Source organism: Protopterus annectens, chromosome 1.part1, assembly GCF_019279795.1.
Source record: "Protopterus annectens isolate FY-2018-M chromosome 1.part1, PAN1.0, whole genome shotgun sequence".
Lineage (NCBI taxonomy): Eukaryota > Metazoa > Chordata > Ceratodontiformes > Protopteridae > Protopterus > Protopterus annectens.
Window position 1 is genome coordinate 1,936,053,460 of NC_056726.1, and position 22,600 is coordinate 1,936,076,059.

Here is a 22,600-nt window from a genome sequence, read left to right on the forward strand (position 1 = left end):
GTCAGATTGCTACACTGTGCCAGTGAATAGTAGGTCACACAAGATAGCCCATGTACATTTAGGCTAGTGTGCCTCTGTCTAGCAGGGACACAGAAGATATCCCATGGGTAAACATACGATCACCCATACAGCCATCAAGATGTTCCCTGTAGATGGTTAGTGGGTGGCTCTGCCTATGTGAAACTGTGATCACAATCTGGAGTGAGTGGAGGCCCTGGGATAAGAATCTATCCCTCCAGCATGTCCTATTAACATCTGTGCTGAGGTATATGTCCCTGGAGTGTGTAGCTATAAGGGAGTTGGATATCCTGAGGTGGAGCATGTCCATTAATTCTGGGTTGGGTATTACTGCAAACAACAGGCACACATCATATCCGAGTAGGTGGTAAGCGACTGAGTAGAGCTGGAGTTACTGCATCTGAACTGTGCAGGTCATCTGTGTGTGTCCCTACATCTGCTTGGTGTGGAACTTATAGGTTCATAGGTTCATAGGTAGATACTAGGCTATCTGCCCTAGGGCATTTATAAGCCTAGCCAGAGTGTATTTGGCTTCCATCTCCCTATTAGATTAGTCTACTGTGCCTCTGTAAATTAGGTCACAGAAGGTACCCTTTAAGATTAGTTTGCTGTGCCTCTGTCTAGCAGGGACACAGAAGAGATCCCAGGGGTGAATTTGCGATTTCCCATCCACGTGTCCAGAATTGGCTTGAAGAGGGTCAGCGAGGGGCTATGTCTAATATGAATTGGGATTCTATTCCAGAGTGAGGGGAGCCTCTGGGAAATGAATCTGTCCCTCCAGCATGTCCTTTTTATTCTTGTGCTGAGGTTTAAGTCCCTGGAGAGTGTATCTCTAAAGGACTTGGATATTTGAGGTGGAGCATGTCCATTAATTCTGGGTTTGACATGGCTTTGTATGTCAGGCATAGATCGCCTCTGAGTAGGTGATAAGCAACTGAGTAGAGCTGGAGTTTCTTTAGTTGAGCTGCATACGACATCTTTTTGTAGCCCATGATCCTCTTGGAGAGGTACTTTTGGGTCTCTCCAGTTGCTGCAGGTGTCGGGTAAGGTACATCCCAAAAGGGCCATTGTATTCAAGTATGGGGCTGATGAGTGACGAGTAGAGGGGCACAATGACCTCTCTTGATCTAGATGCAAACCCTTTCGTGATAAGGTGGTATATATAGAAGGTCTTTGTAACCACTTTGGCAATGTGATTATCAAAGGAGAGATTACTATCTACATTGGTCCACAAATCTTAAATTACTACTTCTGTACTTAATGGATTACCACCTATGTGGTAATTTGTGTGCACCTTGTTTTTCCCAAAGGGGATGACTATGTACTTTTTAGCATGTAGCTCGAGCCCGTGGCTCTGGCACCAAACATCCATCTCTGTGAGACCCTTCTGGAGGATGCTTGTGTCAGCTGGAGAGTCGAATATGGCCCCCAGTTTGCAGACATCTGCAAACTTTGTCAGCCATAATCCCCCCGTGTTAGCCTGAACTTCAGAGAAGTATATACCGAACAAGAGAGGTCCCAGAACTGAGCCCTGTGGGAAGCCACTTGCAACTGGTTTGGATTCAGACATGGCACCTGCGATTCTGACCAGGTGGGTTCTATCCCTGAACCAGTTTAAAACCCATCTTGTGATATAGGGGTTGATATTTAATCTGGTAAGCTTATTTATGATGCCTGAGTGGGGTATTGTGCCAAAGGCTTTTGCAAGGTCCAGGTAGGCTGTGTGGACTACCTTGCCCTCATCTACAGCTTTGGTAACTGTTTCAAAGAAATCAACTAGGTGTAAGAGGCAAGATCTGCCCTTAACAAAGCTGAATTGGGTAGGGTCCAGTGTCTGGAGGCTTCCAATGTCTTTGTTTATGAGTTCCATGATAATACACTCCATAGCTGTACAGACCAGACTAGTCAAGCTTATGGGGTGATAGTTCCCAGGGTCCGTTGTGGCACCACCTTTGTGGAGTGGAACCACTATAGCTGTACGCCATTATTTGGGTACATATCCTGTAGTAAGGCTAAGTTTGAACAGTGACTTAATGTTAGGGTTCAGTTCTTCTTGGAGCTTGTGTAAGACAAGACCTGGGACACCGTCCGGTCCCATAGCTGCTGTGTTTTTTGCTTTGGAGAGGGCAGCTTTCACCTGTGCATCTGTGATGTCAGGGAGGTTACATTCAGTTGGGATAGGCATTTGTTCTTTTGGGGGAGAAGGGGGCGAGAGGTTTGTGCTGAATCTGTCTGCCAGGATGTTGGCTATGTCTGTAGGTATGGTATATTTTGTACCATTATGCAACAATTCAGAGCATATCTGGGAGTTTCCACCCATATTATGGACATAACTAAAGAAGGGCTTATGATTATCTTTAGTGTCTAGGGCAATTTCCCTTTTGAAACTGGCCTTTGATGATTTTATGAGGTATTGAAGTTTCTTGCTAATATTGATCAGAGAGGCCTTCCTTTTTTGGGATTTTGCTCTGTCATGTAGTAGCTTCCTCCTTCTGTTGTATAGCTTATTTATGGCGTTGGTCCGCCAAACAGGTCTCCTGTTTTTGGAGGAGTGAGTCTTTGTTTTATTTAGGATAGCACGATCCATGCATTCCTGCAGGTGCTCATAGAATGCATTTGTAAAGGATTCTGCGGATTGGCCTGTATTATCCTCTGGCCCATGGGCTTTGAAGGATTCCACCTCAGTCTTGAGAAGTGCAAACTTGGCTTTTGAGAAATGCTTTATAGTGATTTCCTTGTCTGGGGGTGGGGATGGGATATGGATGTCCATGGAAATTTGTTAATGGTCTGATCTTACCAATGAGGGGTTTACCTCTGGTGTGGAACATAGAGTCCCGATGTTGGTGATGACCAGGTCCAATATGTTGTTCCCTCTTGTGGGAGTGGTGACCAGTGGTTCCATTGTATTACAGTTTATAACTTTAAGGAACCATTGGGTGAGTGTGTTTGGGCATGAGTAGTTGTCACAGTCAATGTTTGGGTAGTTGAAGTCACCCAATAACATAGTTTTAGGAGAGACCTTGATATTCTCCTGTGTTCTCAGGAATGCCAAGTGGGGTTCTTGTAATAGGGAGAGTGTTCTGTAGCAGGCTACAAACTGAAAGGCAGTTTGGCCCGCTGTTAGTTGCACATGGATGGTTTCTGATTCTTCGTGCAGTGCCACTAACCTGGAGGTGTAGGTATCTTTGATGAATATAGATACTACCCCTCCTTTTGTGCTTCGGTCCGAGTTTTGTGTCTGAAACGCATGGTATGAGTTATAACCTGGTAGTGCTGGGGTGCTCTCAGGAGCCTTGAACCAGGTTTCTGTTACTGCACAGACATCGATATTCTCCATACTGAGGAGAGCCTCGAGTGCGTGCATCTTGAGGTTTAGACTTCTGTCATTGAGTAGCATTACCTTTAGATTTTGTATCCTTGGGTTGTCTATGGAGGTGGGTTTGTCCTTTGAGCCTCACCTAAAAAATGCACTATGGGGGTGGCAAGAGGCATGGCCAGTATACGAAAGCCTAAGCGTGACAGGTGCAAGCCGCCCCTAGTGAAGCAATGTGGCTTGTCGGGCATGTCATCCCAGGCTGACAGACACTGGATCCCCATTGAATGACACCAATACTTTAGGCAATTGTTGAAACTGATGATTTTGTCTTCATACTCTGGCATCATTCTTGGTGAGAGCAAGATGCTACTCAAGGTCAGGGTCATACTAGCCTGGGCTACATAATCAGAGAGCTCCTCTATGTCTCTTTTCTTGTAGTCCAGGGAGGTACATCCCATGTCATTCACACCTGCATGGACAATGACGGAGTCAAACTTGTACTTGCGTTGGAGTGACCTGAGTGCTTGCATTATGTGGTGGATCCTGGCACCTGACAGGCAGCTTACAGTGACCTTCTCCTTGTTCAGTCAGTTGAGCGGGACGTCAGTGTGCTGGACAATAGAGTCCCCTATAACAAGTGTATTTGGTGTGTTGTTTGGCCTTAAGGGCTGTGACTGTGAGGCACACTGATCTTGTGAGATATGTGATTCATGGGTATTGTTGAGGGGTGACTGTTGCTTGGGTATCTGTGGCCAGTACAGTTGCTGCAGGTGTTGGGTAAGGTACACCCCAAAGGTGGCATTGTAACCAAACACGGTTGTTATAAGTATAGGGGCACAATGACATCACTCAATCTAGATGTGAAACCATATGGGATAAGGTTGCTTATATAGAAGGTCTGTCCAACCACTGTGGCAACGTGAATGTCAAAGGCGACAGTACAAATAAGTCATGTCCCCAATCACCTAACAACACTTACTGTATGTAATGGAGTACTACCTATGTGTTAATGTGTGGGCATGTTGTTATTCCCAAAGGGGATGACTATGCAACTAATGGCATTTAGCTGTAGGCCATGGCTCAGGCACCAGTTATCCATCTCTGTGAGACCTTGTTGGAGTATGCATGTGGCAGCTGGAGAGGTGATTATGGCACCCAGTTTGCAGTCAAGTGCAAACAAGGTCAGCCATATTCCCCCTGTGGTAGCCTGTACGTCAGACAAATATATACTGAACAAGAGAGGTCCCAGGACCAAGCCGTGTGGGATGCCACGTGTAACTGGTGTATAGTCAGACATGACACCTGCAATTCTGACCATGTGGGTGCTATCCCTGATCCAGGTAGCAATCCATCATGTGAGATATGTGTCCATATCGATGCTGGTGAGCCTATGCATAATGGCCCAGTGGGTTATTGTGTGGAAGGGTTTAGCAAGCTTCAGGTAGGCTGCGTGTACAACTGTCCCTATGTCGATGGACCTGTTAACCGTCTAAAGAATACAAACATGTTCAAGAGGCATGATCTGCCCACAACAATGCTGAAATGTGTAGGACACAGTGTCTGTAGGTTCCTGATGTCTATGTTTAAGAGTCCCATGGCAATATGCTCCATAGCTTTGCATAACAGAATAGACAGGCTTATAGGGCAATATTGTCTGTGGTCTGTTCTGGCACCAACTATGTGGAGTGGGACCACTGTCGCTGTACGCCATTCTGTGGGTACATATCCTGTAGTAACTCCGATATTGCACAGTGATGTAATGTGAGGGTTACGTCTGTCATGAAGCTCATGTAAGATGCAGGCCGGGACACCAACTGGTCACATTGATGCTGTAATGTATGCTTTGGGGAGGGCAGCACTCACCTGTTACTGTGTGGTGTCAGGGAGGTTACACTCTGTTGAGATGGATAGTTGCTCCCTAGGGGGGATGGGGGGAAACATCTGCACTGAACCTGTTTGCCAGGATGTTGGCTATGCCAGTGGGTTCAAGGTAAGTGTAGTCAGTATGCAGTAACTCACAGCATATCAGTGAGTGTCCACCCAGGTTCCTGACATAACTGACGAAGGCCTTGTGATAGTCCTACATGTCTGGTGCAATTGACCGTGAGAAGAAGACCTTAGATAAGTACATGAGTGATCATAGCTGTCTGCTAGTACAGATCACAGATGCTTTCCCCATTTGGGATTGTGCTCTATCATGTAGTAGCTTCCTCCTGACATTGTACAGCTTATTAATGGCTGGTGTCTACCAGACAGGTCCCCTGCCATTGGAGGAGTGAGTCTTGTTGTTATTTGGGGTAGCACAATCCATGCAGTCCACTAGGAGTCCATAGAATGTGTATGTAAAGGATTCAGCAGTCGGAGCTGTATTTGACACTGTCTCAGGGTCTCTGAAGGGTACCACCTTGCTTTGGTGAAGTCAGACATTGGCTCATCAGAAGTTCATCAAGATTACCCAGGATGGGTGTGTGGAGTGTATATGTATGTCCAGTGAGATAGATGTATGTTCCAACCTTACCAATGAGGGGTATATTGCTGGTGTGAAACATAGAGTCCCTATGTTGGTGATGATCAGGTCCAATATGTATTCCCCCTTGTGGCTGTGGTGACTGGTTGTGCCATAGCATATGAATTTACAAATTGTAGCGACTGTAGGGCGAGGTTGTTGCGGCTTGAGTAGTATCCCCAGTCAATATTCGTGTATCTGATGTCACCCAATATAATGGTGTTTGTGGAGACCATCATATCCTCCACTGTTCCCAAGAATGCTGAGTGTGGTTCCTGAGTATGGGAGGGTGGTCTGTAGTAGGCAACAAACTGAAAGGCAGTTTCGCACAATGGTAGTTGTATATGTATGGTCTGTGATGCTTAATGCAGTGAAACTAACCCGGAGGTGTGTGTATCTGTGATGTATATGGATACACCTCCTAGTTGTGTTGTCCGTTCCAAGTCCTGTGGTCAGAAAGCATGGTATGAAACATAACCTGGTAGTGCTGGTGTGCATATGTGACCCTGAACTAGGCGTCTGCTAGTGCACATATATTGCTATCCCCCATACTGAGGGGAGTCCTGAGTGGCCGCAATATGAGGGTAACACATCTGGTGTTGAGCAGCATTACCCTTAGTGTTATTTAACCTGTAATGTCTATGTAGGTGGGTTTGTCTTTTGAGCCCTTCTTAACAAATGCACTATGGTGGTAGCAAGAGCCTTAGCCAGCATTCAAAGGTCCAAGGGTGACAGGTGCAAGCTATCCATAGTGAAGCTACGTGGCATATTGTGCATGTCACCACAGGCTGACAGACACTGCATCCCCTATGAATAACACCAATCTGTTAGCCAAGTGTTAAACGTGATATGTTTGTCTGTATACTGTGACATCATACTTGGTGGGTGTAAGATGCTAGACAAGGTCAGGGTCATACTGGCCTGGGCTACATGATGACACTGTTCCTGCATGGACCATGTCATGTGGTCCAGGGAGTAACGTCTGAGGTATTATGCACCAGCATGGACAATGATGGTGCCAGTCCTGTACTTGCTTTGTAGTGACCTGACTACATGTGTTATGTGGCAGATCCTGGCACATGACAGACAGCACAAAGGGACTATTCCCTTGTATGGGCTGGTGAGTGGTACGTCAGTGTGTCTGACAATAAGTGTCACCTATCACAAGTGTATTATGTGTTTTGTTTAGCCAGAAGGCAAGTGACTGTGTGGCACACTGACATTGTGAACTATGTGAGATGTGGGTATTGTACTGGGGTAGCAGTTGTGTGTGTATCTGCTTTGGAGGTCTCTGCTGCTTAGGCAGAGTTCATTTACAGCATCCAGGTATGTCTATATGTGATAATGTGGTTTGAGTGCTGTCGCTAGAGGACATGTGAGACTGATATGTGGTGTGTGTGGTTACCTTCACCACCTGATAGACTGTGCCAGTCATGGGTTGAGAGAGTTAAGCACCCTGTATGTCTATATAGGTGCATCTCACACATATATCTGGGTTTGTTGTGAGGAGGAGAGTGTTGTCTGTGTACATGAGGCAGATGTGACATTGTGTCTACATCACAATATTCCCCAGCTGGACTGGAGAGTGCACACAAAGCCAACCCCTAGACATGCCGGGATATCATCATGACATACTCTGTAGCCAGATGACAAAGGATCAGTAGGGTGTTAAGTGTGTAAAGGAGTATAACTGGGATTAGTGCTCAGGGTTGTTGGTGTTCTGTAAAGAGTAGCTGAGAAGGAGTCCAGACTGAGTCATGACACCTCCGACAGCTATGTCATATATAGCAATGTACACACATATATGTCATGATTCAGGGCCAACTGTACCTGACTGACAATGCCGACATCCTGACAGACAGGCCCATATATACATACCCACCTCCCACCGACGATAGTCCATATCATCATACCAGGAGATATCACATATAGAATGGATGAACAGCTACCCCCAATGCTAAAAGCATGGCATCAAGTGGACTACATTGATTCCCAATATGTGTCATGCATAAACTACAGACCAAACAGATCCTGCACCTGAACAGTCAGCTGTACCTCCCCGACTACACAGGATGTGGAACCGTTGAATGTGTTACAGCAACATATGGCACTCCACACAAGTGTTGGTGCACAACACACCATGGGAAGTACAGTCCAGTATGCCTATGAAGTATGATCTGCAAGGTCATGGAGTCCATCATGGTTGAAGTCATAAACCGAGCTATTGGAAGCTAACATACACACAACACTACTAACCGTGGTATGTTCATGTGCAGATCATGGTTCCCAAACATATGAAGGAATGTCGATGTGTCCACAGATAGATCACACAAGGTAAGGATTATGAGTTCCTGTTCCAGCTGTTGACAGCTGATGACCCACATGGACCATTCCTGGAATGGCATAAAACAAAGTATACACACATTACCATGTCCAGTCTGATTATGTCACCACCCTAGAAATACAGACAGAGAAAGGAAACCACCCTATAAAGCAAATAGTGCACTGTGCTAATGCGTCTCACTGTAGTATCATAAATTAGTTAGGTATGGGTTTGAATCCTGCAAACGGTGACTGTGTGTGGGGGGGGAGGTGTATATGTGTGTGCAATTCTCCTTGAAAGGAGTGGTCTATTTGAAGACTGGGAAAACACACTAAATATGTACATTCCTCTTTGGAAAGACTGATGATGTCACCACCCTAGAAATACAGACAGAGAAGACAAGCCACCCAGTAAAGCAAATAGCGCACTGTGCTAATGCGTGTCTCTATCTAGTATCATAACCTAGTTAGGTAGGTGTTTGAATCCTGCAAACACTGACTGTGTCTGTGTGTGGGGGTGTATGTGTGTGCAATTCTCCTTGAAATGAGTGCCCTTTTTGAAGACTGGGAAAACACACTAAAGATGTACATTCCTCTTTGGAAAGACTGATGATGTCACCACCCGAGAAATACAGACAAGAGAAGGGAAACAACTCAGTAATGCAAATAGCACACTGCGCTAATGCGTATCTCTCTTTCTACTATCATAATTTAGTTAGGTAGGGGTTTGAATCCTGTAAATGCTGACTGTGTCCGGGTGGGGGTGTGTGTATGTGTGTGCAATTCTCCTTGAAAAAAGTGGCCTTTTTGAAGACTGGGAAAACACACTAAAGATGTACATTCCTCTTTGGAAAGACTGATGATGTCACCACCCTAGAAATACAGACAGAGAAGGGAAACCACCCAGTAAAGCAAATAGCATGCTGCGCTAATGCGTCTCTTTCTAGTATCATAACCTAGGTAGGTAGGGGTTTAAATCCTGCAAACGCTGACTGTGTAGGTGGGTGCAATTCTCCTTGAAAGGACTGGACTTTTTGAAGACTGGGAAAACACACTAAAGATGTACATTCCTCTTTGGAAAGGCTGATGATGTCACCACCCTAGAAATACAGACAGAGAAGGGAAGCCACCCACTAAATCAAATAGTGCACTGTGCTAATACATCTCTCTTTAGTTATCATAACCTAGTTAGGTAGGGGTTTGAATCCTGCAAACGCTGACTGTGTATGTGTGTGTAATTCTCCTTGAAAGGAGTGGCCTTTTTGAAGACTGGGAAAACACACTAAAGATGTACATTCCTCTTTGGAAAGACTGATGATGTCACCACCCTAGAAATACAGACAGAGAAGAGAAGCCACCCAATAAAGCAAATAGTGCGCTGTACTAATGCATCTCTCTTTAGTATCATAAATTAGGTAGGGGTTTGAATCCTGCAAACGCTGACTGTGTGTGCAATTCTCCTTGCCAGGAGTGGCCTTTTTGAAGACTGGAAAAACACACTAAAGATGTACATTCCTCTTTGGAAAGACTGATGATGTCACTACCTTAAAAATACAGACAGAGAAGGGAAACCACTCAGTAAAGCAAATAGTGTGCTGCGCGAATGCGTACTTCTCTAGTATCATAACATAGGTAGGGGTTTGAATCCTGCAAGTGCTGACTGTGTGTGTTCCCCTCTTGGTCAATGCGGTGTGGGTCTTGCTTTTACTATGTTATGGCATATTATGATTACAACAGTAAGTGCATTGCACATATCAGGTATATGCGTTGCAAATATATATGTGTACATGTTCCCTTAATCAGTACATAGGTGTGAAGCCTGCATACTACATGAATACATTTGTTGCCATTGACAGGTTGTGCCGCAGCTTCTCAGATCGTAGGTCACATATGTATGTATGTGACAGGCACATCCACTGTCGTGATCCGTGGCCAAGGTCATCTGTGCCACACACACCCATGACAGCTACTTTACAGTGGTGTGAGTGAGGGTATATGCCTGGAGTATATGTCAGGCATGTGCATACACAACATCGACTGCCAATAATGGACAGTCTTTATAGGTGTACGACTGCCTTGTGGATATGCATCCAGGCCTCCAATGTCTCATGTGACACACCTTGGGACTCCACAATACCTATGGATATGTGGATACCAAGGGACACATGACATAACATGAGGCTGTATGTACACATTGGTACCCAACATACATGTTGAGGGCTACCACCTATGTGGTACTGATGGGATACTAAGTATAGTACATGTGGATGACTATGCCATAGTCGGCTTACTGCTACACAGCATGTATCACATGACAGGCATCTGTCTGTATGATACCTTTGTGTAGGATATGTGTCCCATCCAGGGAATGGATTGTAGGCCACTGCATGCATTACCAGATGTGGATGGACACATCCCTAGTGTGTTTGCATGTACCTAAGGGGGTTATATGCCAAACAGGTGTGGACACAGGAATGGGTGGCGGTAATTACCACTGGTTAGTGTTATAGTGCACGTGAAGGATACAACTTTTACTGAGTTCCCTATGACTGTGTGTCATTTGTCAGGACATCATCCAATGATTGCTTATAGTCATGCTGTTGAGGTTATGTATACTACCAGACTGCAAATCATCGACAGATACTAACAGTATCACCCACAGAATGGTGTCTACCCATGTCATACACACGTCTACCCATGTTAGTACATAACTGTAGTAGAATGCATACTGGCCATTGAAAGATACTATGACATGTTAACAATGTGTACAACAGGGTATGCCACATGTCCCATGTGTCCACTATGCATGTACATACAGACAGTGTGCACCCACCATGTTCACAGATGTACACCTGCTAATCTGTACTGCACACATCACACACATACTGTCCATTCACTAAGACATGCTGGCAACACATTACACATTAACCAAGTGGCACATGGGTGGACAATACATAGTCAGACCTAACAGTGGTGTAAACAATACTACATTGACAATCAGAGCTTTGATGAATAATGTCTGCTGAGATATACCTACAAGGATGTCATTACACTTTCCTGTTGACAACTTGCTAATATTGCTACACTGCTATAGTGTCACCCTGTGCATCAGCACCATGTTAGCCTGTTCCTCCATCAATGTTACAGATGACAGGAGGCGACACAGGTATCATCATATGCACAGGGCGTTTTGTTGTTTGCCAGAGCCTGACATTGACCCATCTGATCGACATGTGTGTGTGTGTGTGTGTGTGTGTGTGTGTGTGTGTGTGTGTGTGTGTGTGTGTGTGTGTGTGTGTGTGAGGGACAACAGTACGGCATGGGCCAATGTTGATGTAATGTGTGTGTGTGTATGTGTGAGCCCTAGTTGTTTGGTTAACGTGTGTGTGTCTGCATGCACACAGCTCCACCATGTGGCTGCCATATACAGTAGTTTGTGGGACAGCCACAGACTGTACCTGTTAGGCTGTACAGATCACTGTCTCTGGCCATGGACACAGTACCTGTGCCTGGCAGGGGTGCTACGGACAGTATCGGGTACCAACCCTGACTGGGTACTGTCCTCAGAAGCAGAGGTGGGACGACTGGACCCATGTCCCTTCTGGGAATGGCCAGAGCCACATGCACATGGTCTACTGGGATGGTCAATGGACAGGCCAGCCCCAGCATTGCTGGGGCTGGTACTGCCACTACGGGAGTGGCTGTGAACCGGGGGCCATCCACGACCACTGCCAGCTGTTGCTGTTGCTGGCATGCGTCCGCGTCGACATTGCAACCGTCCCGCACGGTCCTGGCTCATGGATGACATATTGTGGAAGGCATCTAATGTCTCCCGCCAACGTCTATCAATGACCTAGGTGTAAGTCCGGATGGCACCGGCAAGGTCACGGATGCTGTCATTGATAGCGGTGTAATGTGCCCTCTGTGCCCTAATTCCCTGCCTGGTGTACTGTTCCATATGTGCCTGAGCCTGCATTACAGCCCAGAACATACTGGACATCATAAGACCAGTGAGGGCATGCCTGCCAGGGGCAATACGACCAGTGGTGCTCCCCTGAGAACCCCTGGACCTCAGCCTATGTGGTACCATTCCAGGAATACGGCTATGGCTGCTGTGAGGGGATGCAAGTGCCATGGGTACCACACTCTCCTGGTCAGTGCCAACTGTATGCTGTCCCTCGCCTATGGCCATTGGTGGTGAGGGATGTATTGGCAATATGAGTGTGCGCATAGATGGGATTGAACGCTGTGTACTGTCGATTGGTGGACCAACAACAGACCCTATCAAACCTTCCTGTGTCAAAATACATGTCTCATCATCAGCACTATTCGTGGCAGTGGCTTCAGGTTCCCTTCTGCATTCAGCCAGCCCTAACTCAGCACTTGTGAGAAGAAGACAGGAAACACACTTTACGGTCTGCACATGGACACATGCACACATGCACACATGCACACATGAACACATGCACACATGCACGCATGAACAGTAATACACTCCTCACTACAGCACATACACACACACACCAGCAATCCAACACATACTCTATAGTGGGTGAATGTGGGTGTCAGTATCACAAGGTAAACAGTCACCACACACGTGTCAGCATGCAGAATATGTGTTGCACAAGACCATACAATGCAAGTGTAGATGCCCCAATGTAATGGCAGTATACATGGCTTTGTTGCAACTGTGTCGTTGTTCAGTGATTGGCTACACCCTGGAACACAATTTGTACATGGACACAACATTGCTGTGCAGGTATTATCAGCTCTGCAATGCCCTGTGCACCATCACTCACAAGTATACATGCCATGGCTGCATGTGTTATCTGTGTGACACATAGATATCAATGTCTGAGTACAGTGTCTGTGTCCAAAGCAGATAATAGTGGGCACGGGTGTAGCACATGCATGCTATGTACAAACACGGGACAATTGCTGCATGTTGACGTGAAGGTATCCCAATGCTCTACATGGCCAGTGTACAGTGGTTATGGTGAGTGTGGGACATATTGCAGATATGTCAGTGTCACACATGGCATGGCATGCTACATGACTGCAACATTAAACACCACACATACCCAATGTGTGTCAAGTGACCTATACACCCACTAGCATTCCAGGACATATATGTGACACTTTGTTTGGATGGCGACTGCTGTGCATATTGTGTATACTGGCATATGTAAGCACACACACAACATGCTATGCATATTGTGTATAGGTGCATATGTTTGCACACGCACAACACTGAGGTGCAAAGCAATGACTGCAATGAGTAGTACTGTGGTCACTGTAACTGGATGGGATGTCACTGTAACTGGATGGGATGTAGTACCCTGTGCCATCATCAACATGCATCATGTGGTCACTCACAGCTACTAATGTGTGCAAGACCACCTCCTAGCATGCTGTACCTGAACTGCAGTGCCGTGGCTATGTTCACAATTACGCAGACACCTTGTACATGGGTGTGTGAGGTGACCAATAGGGAGCATTGCCTAACATGACTGTGTTATGTGTTGCAGAGTGTTGCACACACCCATGATAGGACTCTACCCCTGAGGTGCAGAATGTGTGTGTGTGTGTGCAAGACATGTGGGATACTGACGTGTGACCTTACAGCGGGTGTGATGGGAAAGGTAGCATGTTTTCATGTACTGCGTATGCTAAACATATTCTGTTGTGTACAGCTGTAGCAACTATGCATGTCTAAGGTGCAGCACAGTGTTGCCACACTTGTGTCTGCTGCACTGTGCAGTGTATGTGATTGAAGCAGCTACTGACTTCAATGAGATGATTAATGTCTCACAGCAAACATGGACAGCATGCATTATGCGTAGGTGTGTTACATGTACATGGCCTACACCTCACCTATGACATGCACATTTCATTACCAATATTAAAGTGTTAACACACTCACCAGCATGTACTGTCTGCCCTGCTGTCACACCAGAGGGACCGACAAGAATATGACACAGTTTATCAGTGGCCACAACTGTGGCATTGCTACCGTGAGTGAGTGCGCTAATCTGCAGTGGAACAACAGTCAACAGTCATAGGTGTGGAGATACTATTCCGAATATCAGTATTGCACACGAGAGGCAGCACAACTGCTAAACACACAGTACACATCTCACATAAGCATATTCTAACAATACAGGTAATGGTAGTCTACAGCTAGGGCATATTACCTGCATGCTCCATGTTGTCCTGCTGGGTAGCTCCGGCCTCCATGATGACACATGCATGATGTTGTTGCTGCTGTAGGCCAGGAGCCACCATGCTTAGGAGCAGCTCCTCCACTCTGGTGAGGGGGGGGTGTATGGGCACCCCACCACCTGTAGCAAGCTGTTGCCGATGGATATCAGATGCACGCCACCAGACATGTCTAATTAATCACTGCAGTGATGGCGTACCTGCTCATATGTCCGGTTATGCATGCCTATGTCATTTACCCGGCGAACAAGATCATGCCACAGAGCAGTACGCTCATGCTGGTGCTGGCTGGCCTTGGAAAAAAGCAGGGCATAGTGCTGATACAGGATGGCCTGTATGACCTCCTCCTCTGCAGCTGTATATGCAGGATTGTGTTGATGAGCCATAACCCTGGAAGACAATTAAACAATATGTGTGAGCAAGTCATGTGGCATACTTAACATTATGAAGTACAGATGTTACTTAACTGCCAGATATAGCATCTGTCTGTCTATCAGAGGATGCACACGTTCAATACCACATATCAGTGCTCAGCCCACAACTGTCTGACAGTGGCTGCCGCACTCCATACAACAAACCAGTATACACCAGTACTCGGCACACTGTATGGGATACAATGCACAACCTCACACTGAGGGTATATATCAAGCTAATGCATGACGAATATTGTCATCCAATGCAATGAATGTAATGTACAGATACAGTATTAACAGTAAACCACCCTAGTTTTTGATGCCATACCCCTACCTAACATATGTGCACAGTTGTTAATATAGCTGGCATACTGCTGTAACAGAGTATACATGTTGCTAGGTACACACACATACCATGTAACACACATGATTGCGGCCATGGTACAGGCATCATTACACACACATTAGACATACATACAACACACAAATTTATGCCAACACAGATGAGCATTACCTGTGTACCTTATAGTACTGTGTGCCCCTACTTACAGATACCTATGCCTGAGGAATGTAACCTGTGCAGACTACAGAAAACACACAAGACAGTGATACCAGGGAATGTGAACATACACCATACTGTGGTGTTTAGGCCTACAGCTTCAGGTAGTACAACAGTTCATATGTGACCTGGATTCACCAGCAGTACCACTTACTGAGCATTCATGTATTGCTTCAGCCCTACAATGGGACACCACAGTCGTACACAAGGTACTACGTCACAACATATACCATCCTACTATGTCTGCATCCCAATAACTGACACATATTTCTCTGCCCTCACACCTAGGACACAAACTACCATGACAGACACAACCTCACGCTAAGCTATCACACCTTTACAGACCTTGCACACAGTCAGTATCACACTCATTCCACCTCACATAGCTGGTATTGCACTGAGTACATGTGTGTGCGCATTGTGTCATAGGTAGGTACTACACTATTGGCCCAGGGCCTACAGCAGCCTAGCCTTATGCTACCCTGCCATTTGACACACATGTAATGTGATTACACTTGCTCCTGTTAAAGAGATACACAGTGGTGACTCCCAGGGCATATTACCTATCTCCATAACATTCATCAGGGGAATGTATGACATCTACTAATGAGGAGCCTTGTTTATTAATGCTGGGTAGTTTAGTCCAGAGTATGGCATATTTGTGTATAGGAACCTGTACCTCCAGCATGTGCTGTTTAGTGCGTTGACAAGGATTAGGGCCATAGGTCATGTAGCCCGGAGGGATTGTGAGGTGTTGTCATGGTGGTTGGCCGACTGCTATGGGTGTGACATACCTCTGTATGTCCGGCAGTGGTAACCTCTGTGTAGGACGTATGCAATGCACTCTAGCTGTGGTTTTGTGAGTCAGTCTGCATAGGGCATGTGCTTGGGGTAGTGTCATCCTTTGTTAGGTATGTCTGTGGCCTTTCCACTTGCTGTGGTTGACATGTGAGGTACATACCACATGGGGCATTGTGAGGAGTAGGGGGTACACTGACCTATATTTCCCTAGATGACACACCTTTTGTGATGACATGTACCACATAGAGGGATTACAAGGCTAGTGTGGAACTGTGAATATCAGAGGGGAGGCTACTGTACACCTGTGTCCCATGTTCCTTTCTGACACCTTCAGTGTTAGGCAGGCAACCACCTATCTGGTAGTTAGTGGGTAAAGTGTTTTGGAATGGGTATGGTACTGCAGTATCAACACTGGTGTTCAGTCAATGCGTTGGTCACCAGGCACCTGTTGCAGTACGTCTGACCCCATGTCTCCCTCTCTCACTCTCTCTCTCTCTCTATATATATATATATATATATATATATATATATATATATATATATATATATATATATATATATATATATATATATATAGACATATATACATCTCTCTCTCTCTCTATCTATATATATATATATATATATATATAGCTTTGTGTAGCTATATATATATATATATATATATATATAAATATATGTATATACATACCTATATATATCTGGATATATCCATATATATCTGTATCTCTCTCTCTCTATATATATATATATATAATATATATATATATATATATATATATATATATATATATATATATATATATACCTATATATATCTGGATATATCCATATATATCTCTGTATATCTATATATCTTTATATATATCTATATATCTATATATCTACATATATCTATATATATATATATATATATATATATATATATATATATATATATATATATATATATATATATATGTGTATACATATATATATATATATATGTGGATATATATATATATATATATATATATATATATATATATATATAGATATCTACATACCTATATATATCTGGATATGTCCATATATATCTGTATATATCTATATATCTCTGTATATATCTGTATATGTATATATCTATATATCTACATATATCTGTATATGTATATATCTATATATCTACATATATCTATATATCTATATATCTACATATATCTATATATGTATATATCTATATATCTACATATCTATATATGTACATATCTATATATCTGTATATATATATATATATATATATATATATATATATATGTATCTCTCTCTCTCTCTATATATATATATATATATATATATATATATATATATATATATATATATATACATATATACAGGTATATATACACATACTTGTAAACATCCATTGCTGTACATATACATGCACATATAGGCACATATACTGTCCACCTTTCATGTTGGGAATATCAATCATTAAACAGTTGTTAGACATACAATTATGTAATAATATTGCACAGTGTTGTGTGGAATGCATTTTGCTGTCCTCAGGCCATATAGCTGTAGCAGGCCTCACTGGCTCAGTCCCACAGCATTTAACCACAACTTGACATATACCTGCACTGCTTGCTGTTTTCAATGCCACACACTACAACCTACATAGATATGTGCACATAGCAACCTTCAACTACATATATATGTCTAGCCTTGACTAACAGTTGCAGTATGTCCCTTGCCCTATGCACATCTGCATTTACATATAGATATGGACTGCACCCACATATGGAGGGTTCACAGTATGTACAGTACCCTTCAGACACATCATTCGGATGCCAGCAAATACTTATCTGTTACATACCTTACCTTTGTATTTCTTACCTCTGTCTGTTGTACCTGTTGACGTTTAATTTTCTTTTTAAATATTTTTTTTTTTTGGTGTCTCCAAACACCTCTGTTTGTTCGTTTGTTTGTCTGTATGTCTGTCTCTCTCTCTCGCTTGCTCTCTCTCTCTCCATATGCTGCAATGATATTATTGCATGTGTGGACAGCAAGTACAGGCTGCTTGTGTAGGTATCTGCACATGTGCATGTGATGGCCTCTGCCCCAATTGGTGCCCACCGTTTAGTAATTGCATGCAGCCTGCTGTGTGCTAATTGCAGTTCTCACTGTGATTTCAGGACACTGCTATAAAATGATAGGTTAGGTAGGTGTAGGCCTTTCAGTTTTGCAAGGTGGGGACCATGCTTGTTTGCTGTGGACACTGTTGTGTGAGTCAAAAGGTTGGTATATGTCTCATATCTGAAGCTGGGTTGTAGCCAGTGAAATGCATGTTGTACTGAAACCTGACTGTTGCTTCTTCCAGTACACTCTTCTCAGTGTGTCAGTTTACTCACACCTCCTAATGCTAACACTGGATACATGGGAGTATGTACTTTCTTTTGGAATTAGGGAATTAACTAGCATACAACAGTGGTTATTGCAATGTATTGCTCTGGCTTTCCTATTTTCCCTTTACATTCACTCCTTGTAATGCATGTTACATTTCTTTCTTGCAATGTAATGCTCTGGCTTTCCTATTTCCCCTTTACATTCACTCCTTGTAATGCATGTTATATTTCTGTGTTGAAATGTATTGCTCTGGCTTTCCTATTTTCCCTTTACATTCACTCCTTGTAATGCATGTTATATGTCTGTCTTGAAATGTATTGCTCTGGCTTTCCTATATTCCCTTTACATTCACTCCTTGTAATGCATGTTATATGTCTGTCTTGAAATGTATTGCTCTGGCTTTCCTATATTCCCTTCACATTCACTCCTAGTAATGCATGTTATATGTCTGTCTTGAAATGTATTGCTCTGGCTTTCCTATTTTCCCTTTACATCCACTCCTTTTAATGCATGTTACATTTCTTTCTTGAAATGTATTGCTCTGGCTTCCCTATTTTCCCTTTACATTCACTCCTTTTAATGCATGTTATATTTCTTGCAGCACCAAGCTGTTGTGTATCTGCTGTGGCTTAGTGGTATGTCATGCAGACTGGCGAGTCCAAGGTGTGGGGTTTGAGACTAACAAGGATATTTTATTTTGCTGCTGAGCAGTACAAGAAGAAATGGTAAATCAAAAAGGTGTACAAAACTATTGCCTTGATATTATTAATTTATCTAATATTTACTTTTCCTGTGAATTAGAAAATGTTTTAAAGAAAGGCTTCTCATTCATTCCTGCCTGTAGTATGAATATAGGAAAATTGTTAGTAGACTTCAGACTGTACATGAGGAAGTTAAACTTAAGTTACATAATGCAGGATGTTTTAAAGCAGACTACTACTAACAATGCCTTAGATGACAAACCAAGTAAACCTAGTACTTTTAACCCTCCCCTTCAAACTACCCTTCAGGTCTTTCAAAGTATTTGCGAAAGAGAGTTCAGAAAAATTAGTCATCGTGACTATAAAGAGAATCTTACCAAAAAAGAGTACAACACATTACATAGCTTGAGCAAAAACGTTGACATTAGAACTATGAAAGCAGATAAAGGTGAGAAAATTTTCATTATGAACACAAAGGATTATGAAAGTTCTTTAGAAGTGATGTTAGAAGATTTAGATACATATAAAAAGGTTAACTTAGGAGAAGATAACCACAGTTACAAAAAGGTGGATGTCACATTGTTTGATATGTTCAGCCAAGGTGAAATTGACAACTAAAATTATAACTATTTATTGGTTGAACATCCAAAAATGGCATCCTTCTTTGGTATCCCAAAAATACAGATGGACCAAAAAAATCCCCCATTCAGGCCAATAATTTCAGCTAAACATTCCAAAACAGAAAACATATCTGTTTGGTTAGATTATGCTATTAATCCTATTTTCCAGAAATCTAAACATTATCTCAGAGATACATGGCACTTACTAGAAATTTTAAGAGAACTTGACATCACTGAAAGACAAATTTACTTTGGCACTTTGGATGTCAAGTCGTTATATACTTCAATAGATCATAAAAGGGGTGTTGAATATCTCAGAGAATATCTCACTAACCAAACTGATTTCAGTGGTGGAAAAGTGAATACCATTTGTTGTTTGATGGACTTGGTTTTGAACAATATATTTTTTTAATTCAACAAGTCTTTATACAAACCAATCTCTGGAGTAGCCATGGGGGCAAGAGTAGCACCTGCATTTGCAAACTTAGTCATGGGTAACTGGGAACTGAAATTTTTAAATCAACATCCTAGTTATAAAAAACTACAAACCTACTATAGATATATCAATGATTTGTTCTTTTTATGGACTGGTACTTATGAGGAGTTTGTGGATTTGGTTAGTGACTTAAATTCTACTACTAAATTTTTGGAATTCAAAATCAGTGGTTTTGGTGAATCTATCAACTATTTAGATTTACATTTGAGTATAGATAAGGAGAGAAACAAGTTTATGAGTAGTATCTATAGGAAACCAGTATTCACTAATCAATATTTACACAAGGATAGTTTACATCCACAGCATATGAAAAAAGGAGTCATAAAAGGACAGATCGTTAGGCTTAGTAGATTAACTTCTGACTATGACACATCAAACACATTATAGAGAATAATTGGAAAATAATACTTGGAAACAAAGAGTTAGTGGTCACAATTGAACTGAGACCTAGAATTATTTATAAAAGAGTTACTAACATCAAGTCAATGCTAGAATCAGCAAACAACAATGTTAATATTTGTACAAGAACAGGTTGCAATAAAAAAGGTACTTATGCTTACAGGAATTGCAAGCAATGTAGGTTCATCAGCAACACTTCCTTTATAACTTTAAGTCATTCCAACCAAACTTTTTGGGCTAAAGACTACTACAATTGCAATAGTGAATATGTTGTTTACATTGCTATTTGTATGTCATGTGACAATTATTACATAGGAAAGACCATAAGAAGTTTGAAACGCAGGATATACGAACACAATCTGGCTATTAAAAAGAAAGACAAAACAAATTCATTGGCTAGACATGCATTAGTATGTCTAGATTTTAAAAGATTCAAATTTTTTGTCTTGGAAAAGGTAGAGAAAGTTTCTTTTGAAGGTGATCTTAACAATATAATAGCATGCAAAGAAGCACTGTGGCAGTTATTTTTAGATGCAGACAGTGCACCTGGATTAAATGAATCCATAAATTTAAAATGCTTTTTAGTTAATAGATAACATTGTTTAAACAAGTTTTTACTACAACTATTTTATTTAAAGAATGTGTATTTTATACAGACTGACACACCTAATGTTTATTTAATTAACTGTTAATTGTCTGAAGTCATTTCCTGTTTGACAACAGATTAGGATATAAAAGGAAGTTAGGGTAGGGTCATTTGTAAATGTTTTTTTCTGAAGAAGTTCACATAATTAAAAGTGGATGAAAGCACTTATATACTGTTCCAGAGTGTTTTTTAGATTTGTATCCTAGGACTGGTTCTTTTTGTATTTCCTGGTTTGGTCTTTTAAAGTTTGTTTCAAGTTTTGTAATTTTTTTCCAGTACTTGGATACTATCTATGGCCTCGGAAGTTTCTAGTCAAGATACCTTATTGAACCTGTCTAGATACCTTATTGAACCTGTCTACCTACCCAGTTCCTGAAAGTGGCACGAGTGGTTCATCGACATTTAACCACAAAGATGAACTAATCAATACTATCGCTAAGACAGTGAAAGAAAGTTTAGACTATCACGTCAGTTTGCAGCTTAATAAGAATTATATTGCTGATGTTAAACAGGAGGGCTGTCAGGTCTTACATCACCTTGCAAATGATGATACACTCAACACTGGTACTAACGAACATGCTAGTTCAAACAAGCTAGAGTGCTCCACTGAAGTGAATTTTGGAATTACGTCTGTAAGCAGAATGGTAATCTGTTTACTACAGTGGATGTTACAACTGCAAATGCCAATGTAAGTAACTGTTTCAATGATAACATCCTTTTGGACACTGTAAATTGCAAAAAAACGATTCACGAGTTGGAGAGACAAGTTTTCAAACATGTGACTTTAGATTTAGAAATCTAATACTTTGAGGAGTGCATCGCTTGTAAAGTGATTCCACAGGGTTTGAGGACTGCAAAGTTTCCCAACTGTGTAACACCTGGAGACGAACTGAGTAAAATTCTTGTAGTGTTATACAACGAAACAGGTCTAAATATGATGCTCATATTAGTGGCACATTATGGGAAAAGATCATTAAAGTAAAGGAGAACATTAAACTTTTCGATGAACGTATCAAGAATTATGGTTGCTTCAAAGATTTTACTGTTTTATACAATGGTGTAGAGGCGAAGGCCGACAGGCACAGGGCTACGATCGTATCTAGAAAGCAATCTAAACTCAAAAGAGACATTTTGGTATACAAATCTAACCTGGCTTACATTGTTCAGGAATGGACATTGGAAAAAATAAGAACAAACAA